General features: G+C 38.7%; 1 protein-coding gene across 1 annotated transcript in view; it reads left to right on the forward strand.

Moving 5' to 3' along the window:
• Nucleotides 1-14006, forward strand: part of GRXCR1 (glutaredoxin and cysteine rich domain containing 1) — an 84061-nt gene that overhangs the window by 27925 nt on the left and 42130 nt on the right. The window lies entirely within an intron of this gene.

Below are 14006 nucleotides of genomic sequence, written 5' to 3' on the forward strand. Positions count from 1 at the left end.
AGTTACTGGAGCATATCATAAGGAAGTTCATTTTCAAACATCTGGAGAAGGAAAGACTGATCAAGTGCAGCCAGCATAGATTTTCTGTGAACAAATCTTGCTGAACAAACTTCATCTCCTTTGAAAAGATAACTAACTGAACTGGGTGGATGAAGGGGATGCTGTTGATATATACATATAGGATTACAGCAAGGTTTCTGACAATGTCTCACATTACCCTTTCATAAACAAATTTGAGAAATGTGGGCTAGACAAAATTACTTTGAGGTGGATAGACAGCTGGATCAATAGCTACAAGCAAAGGGTAATTATAAATAGATCCATGTCAGAATGGCAGGAGGTTTTGAGTGGAGTCTCACAGGAACAGAAGTCCTAGGCCAAATGCTGTTCAATGTATTTATTAATAATTTAGCTGCTGGAATAGAGAGCTTCTTGAACAGGTTTGCAGATGACAAAATTGGGAAGAATTGAAAATGCACTGGAGGACAGAAGTGGAATTCAGAAGGCTCTGGACAGATTGGAAAGTTGGCCTGGATCTAAAAGGATGAAAATCAATGCTGACAAATGCAGAAGAATAATTGAAAACACAAATACAAAATGGCAGAACTACACTATTTGTCATCCTCTGGAGCCTCTCTATCTCAAAAATCAGAAGCAGGGGAAAAACTTAGGATAGCATAACATCACTATAATCCAATATCTATAATATTTCTAGCACTACAAAAAGGGATCTAAGAATCTTAGTTGATCACAGACTCAATAGGAGACAGGTGTGATGGAGCAACATAAAGGCAAATGCAGTTTTGGGCTGCATTAGATGCAAGACATGAGAGGTGATAGTGCCTCCTTACTCAGCTCTACTTAGTCTTCATCTAGAATATTGTGTACAGTTTTTGACTACATTTTAAAACTAATATAGAAGAGTCAAAGAGCTTCCAGAGGCAGATGACAAAAATGATAAAGGGAAGGTAAGCCAAATAGGAAGAGGTTGAAGCAAATAGGCATGTTCAGCTTATGAAAATGTTGTTTAAGGGGGGATATGATAGAAGCCTTCAAATATCTGGGGGGCGGCTGCCATAAAGATGAGGGAGAAAGCCTTTTTTCTCTTCCTGCAGAGAATAGGACATGGACTGATGGCTTGAAGTTGAAACAAAGTAAGTTTTGATTGGATACCAGGAAAAAACTTCTCTATTAGACCAGTGAGGCAGCGGGATAGACTGCCTAGGGAACTTCTGGTATCTCCATTATTGAAGATGTTCAAGATAAGGTTGTATAAACAGGGCCCTATTGAATTGATGGCGGAAGTGGGCTGAGCTCCTTTTGCTGGGAGGCAAAAACGGTGCCATATTGAAAACAGTGGTGTTAGCCTCCTTACCGATCAGAAGCAGGTGGCAGGGCCTCTCCACCAATCTGTGTGTGGGGGGGAGGGGGGCGGAGGGGTCATACGGGGGAACCTGCAAGATTAAAGTTGCTGCCATGCAGCTCACTTCCACCATGAATTCAGTAGGGCCCTATGTATAAACATTGATCAGGGATGATTCCATAAAGAGCTGAGAGAGAATTTTTCCTCCCTCATTTTGCTATACATGTCAGGGTTTGGGTTTTTTTTTGCCTTTATCAGAAGCGCTGGGTGTTGGGTGCAGCCAAGGCTGGGGATTTTGATTGGGGCATGCCATTGCTCTTGCTGGACTAAAACCTGTAGGTTCCTGGCCAAAGCATCTAGCCCCTTCACTCAGGGTCAGAACAATTGCCACATCTGGGGTCAGGAAGGAATTTTACCCCAGGTTCAGATTGGTCTGGATTGTGGGAGTTTTTGCCTTTCTCAGTACTGAGGGCTGTGGCCCTCTTCCTTGGATGCCTTGAGTGTATTTCAACAAATCTTTCAGCATCAGGACTTTGGCCACCATTGTCCCTTTGCTCTGCCTGTGAAAGCTTGGGGTGCTGTGCCTTGTGCTTGTATGACAGGATTGCCTGTGTAGTTTTAGTAATAAGTTTGATCAGGAAGTTTTGGATAGGGATGCTCCTTCCTCAGGCACAGCACTGGTCCATTCCAACCTTGCTTTTCTAGGATTCTATGATTCTGGCTTGGTTTTTGATCTAGGAATTGCTAACACCACCATATATATTTATCTTACTAATCACACTTGTCAATCTAAACTGAATAATGCTCTTCACATTTTATAATGGTTAAATAGTTAAGGAAATGCAAGTACTGTTGAGTAAGGAGGAGTGGAATTAAACCAAACCCCTTAATCTAAAATATACTAACCTCAGAATGAATTTGGCTGTAGATTTACATTTTACAGAAAAGTTGCCCTGCATTTATATTATTTTTAAAAGTAGGGCCTTAACATGTTGGTGCTGTGTAACATCTAAAGCCACTTCCTGCTTGGGTAGTGGATTCTGCTCCTGGAATTTATATAAATTTCAGTTTGATCATTCCAAAGTGTCCATTTAAAATCCTCCTGGTAATTTAAGTCCCTGTCCTAAGTTTCTTTTGGCATGTACTGCTGTAACTGCATATTTATCACAGCAGTGGCAACATCTCACCAGTGAATGATAGAAGTTACATAAACAAAGGTCTGATCCAGTTACTATCAGTGGAACTTAAAAGGCAGTGAATTGTCTGTCTGAATTTTGCCACCATAGATGTAGCTATAGACATTTTACTTTAACTGCTAGGAAAAGTTTTATTCCTAGCTACAGCCTTAAGGTTGTAGAGGACAACCCTGAAAAGCTGCTAGTGCAATCATTAGCCCAGTTCTAACATTTTGATGCTATTTTTGAAATGCAGATTTATTCTTTGTCCTTTGTCTTTATAAGATTTATGATCAAGGCAAGGAGGTTAACAAATTGTATGACAGTGATCTATGCAACAGTGAAGGGTTTCAAAATAATGAGAAAGCATGTACTAGTATAATCAATTAACTGAGGAGAACTTTATTTAGGATGTTAAGCTTTTGGTTCCAAATGATTGACTTTGGATTTCCTTGAGAGAGCTTTTTGACTGCGTTTTAGTGGTGGAGTTACAAACATTTGTATCAATTAACAGCATAATTATATTTCACTGGTGTGTCTACACATGCAATTAATGTTGCTGAATAAACTCCTGTGCAGTTTGCACTAGAGTATGTTGCTCCTAGTCACTGTATTTACATATGCACCTAGGACCACAGCCTGTTGAGCTGGGGTGTAGCAGCCCCTGCAGGCAGGCCAGCCCTGAGGCTCAGGCTGCCATGCCAGCCCAGGGCTGCTTAAACCTGGCTAAATGTGCTGTGGAGGGGATAACTGAGGTATGAGGGTGTTTCAGTGTGGGGCTAGCTGGGGACTTTGCACTGAAGCACCCTCATGCCCCAGCCAGCCCTGTCAGAATCTGTACATTACAGTGGGGTAAATAAGTCCACCGTAGGATAGCAGTTATGTCTGGCAGTACTATCCTATGGCACAATTAATTAGTTTATTCCATCTTAATAGCACCACATGTGTAGACGGTGACATTTTACTATGGACCTAATTTGTCAACTCTACAGGAAATGGCTCATGTAGATGCACCCTGAGTAATACTAGTACTATTTTAGGAAATTATATTAATATACACATGCTGAGTACATTTTCAGGAACATCTATATATATAAAAAGGATTTAAAGTAGAATTTTATATCTGAAGCTATTTCATAGTCTATTAAGGTTGCACTGGTGAGCTTTGTATTGAAAATTTATATTGAAAATAAAGTAGAACAGATTAATTACCTGCATTTTCGCAATTGCAGTTAAGTTTTTTGTTTTTGGGACAGTAATTTGTTAGTTGCTACATGTTATTACAGTCAAATCCTTATGATTTCCAAAAAACAGATGCAATAGGCCAAATTAGAAATGGGTGTAACAGAGACCATTCTTTTAGCACTGGATTTGACCCTCTAAACAGTTACATTTTTCCACCTATACAGTATAATGTTGTGGTTGAGGAAAAAGGGTAAGAATCTCAGAGTATATAAATAGCATTGTTTGTTTTAAGTCAGCATATTTTCTGCAGAAATGAAAGAAGAGATTTACTTTTTATGATGAAGACTAAATGCGGAGGGGAAAAGCACTCAGCTAGCAAACAGCTGAGCTACAAGTATCTGTTTTAATCTGAATCCTACACATCAGACTAGCTAATAATGACTTCAGCAATTTTACAAAACAAACTAGGTACAACTTGTTTAGCATGAGGCTGAATTAGGACAGCAGAAACTGTAACTCACAGCAGTGTAGGAGCTGATATTAGATTAGGTGGTTAGATAGTATAATAGAGTATAATATACTCTTGCCAGGGCTGAGAACAAACTTATTTTAATTTGTTTTCACTAATTCTTGTTTCTCCTTGTTCTGTCCTTACAAGATTTTTCCTCCCCATATATTCTCTGTATTTTAATGGTGGCAGTATTTGTTGCTTATAAGTTCGCTTCAAGGATGTTCCTCTGTGGGCTGAGAAGTCCTGCCTTTTCCAGAAAGTTCTTTGGAGAGCAAGAGACAGACAGACAGGCACAGACACTGGCTACACATAGGGGGTGCACATGGATGCACATGCACCCCCTGAACATGGAGGTGGCACCCCCCCATGAAAAGATGCTGCTAATGGCATCTGCGGGTGGTCAGCAATTGCTGCTGACTGTCGCCACCACTGCCAGTAGCATCTGTGGGTGGTCGCCGACCCCTGGTTGGCAGTCACCCCTCCCCCCCCCCCAAGCAGCATCTGTAGGAGCTCACTGCTTACTGCCTCTGCTTACCACCGCTGCTTACTGCTGCCGTGCTCCCACCACCTCTGTGCCCCCCCAGCTTCTGGAGGCATGTGTTGTTCATGCACTCAGAGGAAATAAATAGCAAATGAATGGCAAATAAATTAGAGCTGTTCATTTTTGAGTGCCTATGGGTATTGATTTTTGAAGGTTCAAGTGTCCTTGTAGAGCCAAAATTGATATTTATCTGTTATCATAATATGTAGGAAAGAATAAAACGTGAAGCATGCAGTGATGTGTGACAATATAAAGGAAATGTTGATGGTACCTCTAAAGAGTAAACTCTTTATAAACCCAGTTGTACCAGTCATGGGTAGATACTGATCTTTTGTTAGTGTTTCTTTTTTGTCATTTGATTATCATAAATCATTTCCTGGCCAAATTCCAGTTTGATCTATGTTATAGTCTCTCTGTAGTTTCAATTTTGTTCTTCCAAACCAAATTGTCATCACAAAACAGAACCCAAATTCTTTTCTTTTAGTCTTCTACTTCATGTCAGTTGTACCAATTGATGCTCTAAGCCCTCACTGTGATTCTGGGAGGAGCTCTCAAGCAAGGGCAAGGAGATGGTTCAGGATCTTTCCTGCGGTAGACAGCAAGGAAATTCCTCTGTAATTTCCACAGTTGGATTTGTCTCCCTTTTTGAAGATTGTCACAATCATGGCAGTCCTGAGGTCATCAGGGATTTCCTCATCATTCCAGATCCTTAAGATAAGGGCATGGAGCTGTAATGTGGGTTCCTCAATCCCCTGCTTGAAGATTTTGGCAGGGATTTCATCAGTTCCCAATGCCTTGTATTCTTCATCTGCTTGATGGCATTCCTGACTTAGTCAAGGGTTGGAGGAATTCTGACTTCATTTCTGACGGGGTGTTGCGGGATGGAGTTGAGAACACTTTCATCAACAACAGAGTCTCAGTTGTAAAGGTCTTCAAAATGTTCCTTGTAACAGGCATTGATGGCTCTTCTTTCCTTGATCAGGTGTCCTCCATCCTTAGGTCTCAGCGGGGTTGGTCCTTGAGTGCTCAGATCATAGATGACTTTGGTGGCACTGAAAAAAACATGCATATCATGGATGTCAGTGAGATGTTGAATCTCCTTTGCCTTGTCTCCCCACCATCTGTTCTTCATATTAAGGGTCCTCATTTGGACCTCTGCTTTGGCTTGTTTCTTTTGCTTGTCATTCTGCCAAGTACAAAAGGCATTGCACTTGTGGTTGATTAACCCTTGGATCTCCCAGTCATTCTCATCAAACCAGTCTTGATACTTCATGGTAGAGAATCCAAATGTCTCCTTGTAGGTGCTGATGAAAGTGGAATTGAAGGAACGCCAAGCACTGTCAACATTCTTCCATTGTTGTTGATTGGAATTTGCCAGTTTTTTGTTGAGACACTGTTGGAAGAAGTCTTGCTGGATTGGGTCCTTGAGTCCTTTGAAGATGATCTTCCATTGGCATTGCTTCTGCTATAGTCATTGCTTGGGAGCTAATTTGAATGACATAACTGAGTGCATGAATTGGTTATCACTCCAGCACTTGCCAATTTCTAGCATAGCTTGGGTGTTGCTGACATTTTTGTGATCCTAAGCATGAACAATGATGTAGTAAATCAAGTGCCAATGCTTGGATTTCAGGTGTTGCCATGATGTTTTGTGCTTGTTTTCTGATGGAACAGGATGTTACTAATGGTAAGTCCGTGTTCTGTACATTTGGTCAAAAGGAGGATGCCGCTGGAGTAGACCGTGTGTACTCCTTACTTGCCAAAGGTTTCGTTCCGGAGGTTTGAGTCCCCCCTGACTCTGGTATTAAAATTACTGAGAAGAATAAGTCTGAGTCCCTCTGGAACACCAGAAAGAACTTAGTCAAGGTTGGCGTAGAATTCCTCCTTGATTTTGTCAGTGGCTTTGAAGCAGGGCATATGTGCTGATTATAGTGTCATATTGGCTGATAGGGAATTCATTCTGATAGGGAATTCGGATAGGGAATTCATTGAGTTGGTTTATGAGTTCATTCTTAATGCCAAAACCAATTTTGTGAAGCTGGCATTCTCCTTCCCGTTTACCCTTCCAGAAGAAGGTATAGCCACCTCCTTGTTCTTTGAGCTGCTCATCTCCTGCTCACTGGGTCTCACTCACTGCAACATCCATATTGTGTTACCTCAGCTCTTGAGCCACAATTGTGGTGTGATGCTTTGAGCATTCACTGTTAGGATCATCCATAAAAGTCGTGATATTCCAGGTCCCCAAATTGATTGTGTGTCTTTCTTGATTTCAACTGCAGTAAAAGTGATCCCACTGGTTGTGATTATCCAGTCAGGAAATAGGTAGCCAGAATATGTTTAGGGCACCTTTTCTAGCCTCCTATCCATGTGAGGTGAGCAGATACTGAAGAGGGCTGTTCAGTTACAGTTACAGCTGCTGAATCACACTCCTAGCTCCAAGTGCTGGATGACCTTTTTAAAACTGCCACCTTCTTGCCAGTTCATGACTAGCAGCTTCCAGACTTCACAATTCTGCTTCCATTGTCACTAGCTGGTCACCAAAGGACTTGAAGAATGTGCTGAAAAAGCTGTTTCCATGGAAGATGCCTGTGAGTGATTTTTTTTTAATGTCTTCTAACACTCAGTAAACAGGTCCTAACTGCCAAGGCAAAATATGGCTATGATCTGTTTGTTGGGATACAAGACACGTAAGTCAAGGAGTTAGTTGTTTCTTCCTTAAAAAAAAACCCAGCAGATCTTTAACTTTGAGTGAACAGCCCCCAATGTCAGGCAGAAGGAAATTTGGATTAGCATTTCATCAAATGGGTAATAACTCTAATGGTACTGTACTCAGCTGCTGCATCAGCAGTGAATAACAATCTCTGGCCTTCTTAAGCCTTCAGATCCAAGGAACGTTACCAGCAGAGCCAGCTGAAAATTTTCCATCAAGACAATATTTGTTGAAAAATGGTAGCATTGCAGTGATGTTGTAGTCATGCCTTTAAAAAATGCCCTGTCTTTGAAGGCTTGTCTAAAACTACACCAACCATGCACTTGGTCCAGTAAAAGATATCACCCAAAAAATCTTTGTTGAAAAATGCCATTTTAAACAAAATCTAAATGTCTTGAAAAGCATGTAAAGTTTCACAAAACTGTGTTTCAAAAAACAATTGTAAAGAAGTATATTAGTGATGCTGAAATTACTCATTTAAAATTTTTGGAAGCAAACATTTAATTTTTTTATTTCAAAAAGATTTTTGAAACAAAATGAACAATAATACCAATAACAACAATCAGAATGATAATGATAATTACATCTCACTTTATCCTGAAAGACTCAGAGCAGCTTATATTGTTTCAAAAAATGTTTTTAGGCCCTACTCTATGCAACTGTCTACATGTGGAGTGAGAAGCCTAATTTAAGTCTCTCAGGTATGCAGATATCAGCCAAATGTTTATTCTATGTAACATTCAGCATCAAAGTGCTTTATTATCCAATTTAAACCCCACTGGAATAGGGCTTGTGGTATACTGTGAAGTCCTTCTGCTACAGGGTGCCTGGATAGTAAGTACTCATACCAGCTTGACACAATCCAATTACAAAATCAAGGGGTGTTTTTCAGTAGACTACTTTAAAATGTAGAAAGATGATATTGTTAGATAGAGAAGGAAGTATCCAGTTTTTATATGGGGCAGTGAAGCATTTCACCTCTACTTGAATGGAATTACTTGAATGCTATATCCTCACATAATGAGAGCTTTTAGAAATCTCATATTTACTAAAGGTTTGGCATTTATATTTCAGCTTTAGTGATTCAGAGTATTATAGCATGCCATCAAATGCAGGAGAAAAGATATCCTGCCACCTCTAGCATACAACAGATCATGTAATACAAAGTATAAAACTTAGTTTCATTGCATGTTTTATTTGAAAGAAATGGGCTTGGGAAAAAAGTATATTCAAATAGGCAAGAACTAATTCAGAGGTGACACAATCGGTGGCATAACTTATACAAAGGTGTGAATATAAGCTCATGTTACTTTTATATAGAGGGGACAAAAGCAGAACACTGGAGAAGGTTATAGGAAAGATGTAATGACTTGTGACTTAGATCATTTACAATAACTCTAATGTTGGTCCACACAGAACAGCATTATATGAATATCTATATTACAAGTCTGTTCAAGGGATGAAGTGCTACTCAATGTTAGTAAGTGTGGCAGAATAAGTATTATAGATAACTGATAAAAATGTCAGAAAAATACTAAATGGTAATCTGTAGCTTTGGAAAAACAGTGCTGGATAGACATACCTTTTTCTATTAAGGTGGCATACTATTTACCATATTTTCCAGCATACAGTAGGTCTCAAATAAAACACACCTTGTTTTTGGTAGAATATAGGGAAAATAAATTTTTCTAGGGTCATAGATAATTGTGTGACATAAAATAAGTCTTCCTGGGAATACAGAGTGTCCAGGAGACAGTCTGGATGAGGCAGTAGGCAGCAGAAACTTTCTGATGCCAGCTGCCTTACCCAGACTATAACTTGCAAGGTCAGTAGCAAGACTACTTTTTTTTTGCCATAAGTAGTTCTTTATATACGTTCCTTTAAATAGGCTACAGTGTTCAGCCAATATCTATGGCTATGAAAGGGTTAACATAGGATTCTGTCCCTTCTGCTTGCTAAACCAAACAAGTGGCAGTCATCTTGGTAGCCGCATAGCATGCAGTTTTCCAGTGAAGAAAACAGGTTTTCCACTCAAATTGCGTACCCCAATTTTGGGAAAAAAGCACCTGTCATATGCAAGAAAATGGGGTATTATTTTGTAACTCAAGTTTAAGTATCCTATATCAGATTTTAACTAATGAAAGGTAAAAGTTGAATGACTGAGTGAGGACAGAACAGCTCACATGACTGGTAAAGGGACACTGGCCATTTATATTTCTAAGTAAGAAGTATTGCAGGCCTCATAGCCAGAGACTACTATATGATGTGGAGGTTCTGATCCCAAACAGTAACACAGGGATTTAATAGCACACTTTGAATATTTTTTTTAAAATAGTAAGACAGAAAACACTGTATTTTTGTATATTTGAGAGCATAATTCGTTATTCTTAAAGATATTTGGTAATCTGTTACAAATTCCATCAGAGTTGTTTTTATGTATTATTTGCTTGTTATGAAAAACAAGTTATCACATGCATTTTAGCAGTATACATCCTACTTTATGAGGGCTGTACAGATAAGTCACTGCTTTGAAAAGTTTCTGAAAAACATTCACTTGAACTCATGGTTTTCAGGTTTTATCACGCAACTGCTTTGGCTACCAAATTTTCGTTAAGAAGTTCAGGATGTAGCTATTCTGTCTTCATCATCTCTTTCATTACTATCTTGACGAAGCTTTTCAATCTGTTTCTTTTATTGTATTTTTATCAGTGTTAGTTCTAGATTTAATTTAGTTTTATACTGTTCTTCCTTTATGATTATCCTGTTCTTTATCTGTTCTCCACAGCCTCCCTTCAGTCCTCTGCAACCACCCTTTTACTCTCATTCTGTTTCCTTTAAGTCTTGCTTCTGTCTCCTCTCCCTGGTCCACTTCCATTCCTAAACTAACTCACCTATACAGTCCTACAGCCTCATGTCACAGTTCTTCTCATATTGTTTCCAGAGCACCTAGTCAACTTATGACTGCATCAACTTCCAACAGCATTCAATTAATAAGTGTCTGGGCAGGATTTTCAAATTTGGAGTGTTTTTCCTGTGCAAAAATACTGTTCAAAATCCCAATGAAGTCAACAGACAGTCAATGAATCAGGCCCAAAGGGTATAATGCCAGCTTTACCTTCTCAGATCTCACAGTAAAAAGGATTAGACTAGCACAAGATTTCATTTTCCTCTCTAGGCAGAGAACATGGCAGCTGTCTCCTGGCCCAGTGCTCCCTGCCTGCCCCTAAACTAGCATGCAGGGGGAGCATGGAGCTCCCCCCTTGGTGGCAGCAGGGGCCCATTGCAGGGCTCCCAGGAACTGAGAGCAAATTTTCTACCTAATCCTCACATTTGTAGACAAACACCTACCCCAAAACCCTTACTTTGCAGTAGTTTACTGCACAGTAGATCTAGGTTGAAGTAAATGCCCTTCCTAATGCTCATTCGATGAAGATGCCTTCTCTGAATCTCAATCCACCAGAAACTTGGGTTGATTAGCATGACCCAAGGTTTAGTTGATAATAGCACCTTTGAAACCAAATTACATTGTTGGCTATAGTGTTCGCTATGAATGTTCTTGCACACACATGCAATGGTCAATATAAACCATTGTACTTTAAGCCCTTGTGATTTATTTCTTACTCAGCCAAGGTCTGTTAAACAGCTTCTTTATATCTATTAATCCATTAATTATCGTCTATTAAATCCAGCTCACAATTTGAAATGCATTAATATATTTGGTGCAATGAATCTTATTTAAGGACCATTACAGTAAATTGTGAAATTTATTTTCTGAAATGCTTTTGAATTAATGAATGAATGTTGTTGTTAGTGTATTATAGAACTACTGTCATATAAGGCCAACATAGAGAAGAACCTACATTTCTAGCTGAGCAAAGTGAAGATACGGGGAGAATAGTTCAAAATTGGATTCTCCTGATTGACTGCAAGAGTTTGTACTATTCAGTAAACACTGTAGGCTATAATGCTTCTTCAAACTGCATAATGAAATATGAAGTAACTGTAATGATGAAAGGGAAAATTTAAGTTTCTTGTCTTAGAAAATATTTAAGGGATCAAGTACAGCTAAATGAATGTGAAATTAATTATTTCTGCTTGGTTTGATAACATCCTTCTAATGACATGACAATCTAGTCTGTCTGCAACTCAGAAAGCTGTTTGCCAAAATCTAACTAAAATAGAATTAAATACCTTGATAGTTTGTATCATTGAGACACCTTTGCAAAGTTAACACATGTGCTTGTTCATTTCCACTTTAGGAAAAATAAAGAAATGAAAGGAAAAGCAGACAACTGATACCTGCACTATCTCTGCTTGGTATCATTCCACATTTCACAACTTTCCATTTTCTGCCTGTTGATTTGTATGCTACTGAGACATCTTAGTGCCGATGCTACTTCAGATAATGACCCTCTGTATTAATCTTGTCCCTCATGGCTAGGAACAAACAGCATTAGAAACAAAGGCTGTGCAGGAACCAGAATGTCTACTCACTGGAAAAAAAATCATTTCCAAACAAGCTGTCTTTCCAAAGAAGAACAAAATGCTGGATCTGTGACCGGTTTGTGGGAAGAATGCTTAAAAAATAATTTTGATTCTCCTGAAATGGATTTTTTTTGAAAATTTCCAGCCTGAATATCCCTAACAGTCTGGATGCCTTTACTCTGCTTTATTCTATATAGAGCTAGGGCCCTATGACAGCTGTATTATGCCTCTATCAATCTAAAACATTGCAGAAATCCTACTGGAATATTTTGCACCATTACTTTATAATACTGACATTTTAAATAAGGGACAAACTAATCTTTTAACTAGGGAAGTATGCACAATATAGGGAAAAGTTTCTGGCAACAGCAGAATTATAGTTTCTTCCTGAGAGTATAATTCAGTGAGCAGTTACCCAGTCTTTATATTCATTTTCTTACAACCAGAATTGTCACAGAATCTACCTAGAGAGTAAGAACAGTTGGCCCCTTTATGATACTCATCATTCCCAGGGTGCCAGGTGGGAAATTGGTAAATTTCATATTGTTGCAAGTGCCCTTTCAATCAACTGAAAGAACAGAATGTTTTTCCTCAAGGACTTCCCTTGACTACAAGTTAAACTTTGAAGAACAGTAAAATATTTTTTTCTGCCTGTGACATGTTTTTCATTTGATTAGGAAGATCAATCATTATTTCTCATCTGTCAACATTTGCAGTGTTGCCTACCAATTTGACTGCCTTTTTGCTTTTGCAGTTATGATGTTACATAATTCAAAAATACATAATTATTTGTCAAGTGTCATTTACCACAAATTTCTACAATATGTTATGGGTTGCTTTGTGTGTTGTGTCCTGACTTACAGCTTTGCTTCTGCAGCATTGCTAAGAGAGTGGAATCTTCATTTGTATGATGTAGTGAATAACTCAAATGGCCTGGAAACTCAGCTAACTTTAGTTAAAAATCTATTTATATAATAATTATCTGAATAAAATATTACACTGAAAATATATCCTATCTAGGACAGGGGATATTTTGTTTGGTTTAATCTTTTCACTGAAAATGGATTCCTCTGTTGGCTCTTGACCAGTAAGGATGGATCAGCCATTAGGTTTCATCTTCACAGAGAAGAGGTAAAAAATCAGGCCTAGCCTAACCTAGTTCATCCAAAACTCATTACATTAGGGTTGTTGGTTATAGCCATGCTAGTCTAAGGACCTAGACAGGCAAGGTTATTTGGGTGAATGTGCTAGCTTTTATTAGATCAACTAAATAATTGGAAAAATTGTTCTTTGCAAGCTTTTGGGCACAAACACCCTTGTTCAGGCATATTGAATGTCACTCACCACCAGACTTTTGATATGCCTGAAGAAGGGTGTTTGTGTCTGAATGCTCGCAAAGAACATTTTTTCCAACTATTTAGTTTGTCTAATAAAAGATATCACATCTACCCAAAGAACCTTGTCTGCCTAAAAGTTCATTACAGTCAGTTGCATTCCCTTCCGTTGATTGTAACAGGTTTTGGATCAAACCCTTAATGTACATTTAGTATTTTAAAAGCATTTAAAATAGTTTGGTTGAATCTTAACTGAATTGTAGGGGTATCTCTTTACTGCTATTGCAAAACTGACTGCAGTGTAATGCAGATACCCAAGCTAGTTCTAACTTGAGTACTAGTAGCAGTTTAGTTTTAGCATGATAATTTAACTTGCAGTGAGCTCTTTACTGCTGGAGTTATACAGCTATGGGTATTCAAGCTGGTTTATTTAAAATAAGCTCAGGTATCCCTAAACTACACTATGGTGGTTACTTTAGTGACTACAGTATATATATATATATCCTAGGAAATACTGGGCTGCTGATTAAAAAATGCAGCTCCTTGTCCATTAGGTAAATTGCCCCTCTTTCTCTTGCATCCTTATTTACTAGTAGAAGCATATGCATTTCATGAGGAATTGTGTTAGCATGAGCTGCGGTACTGATAGGTAATGTGAGACTGGGATGTCATTAACTATATGAGTCTCTATTTGGAATCAAA

Source organism: Alligator mississippiensis, chromosome 2, assembly GCF_030867095.1.
Source record: "Alligator mississippiensis isolate rAllMis1 chromosome 2, rAllMis1, whole genome shotgun sequence".
Lineage (NCBI taxonomy): Eukaryota > Metazoa > Chordata > Crocodylia > Alligatoridae > Alligator > Alligator mississippiensis.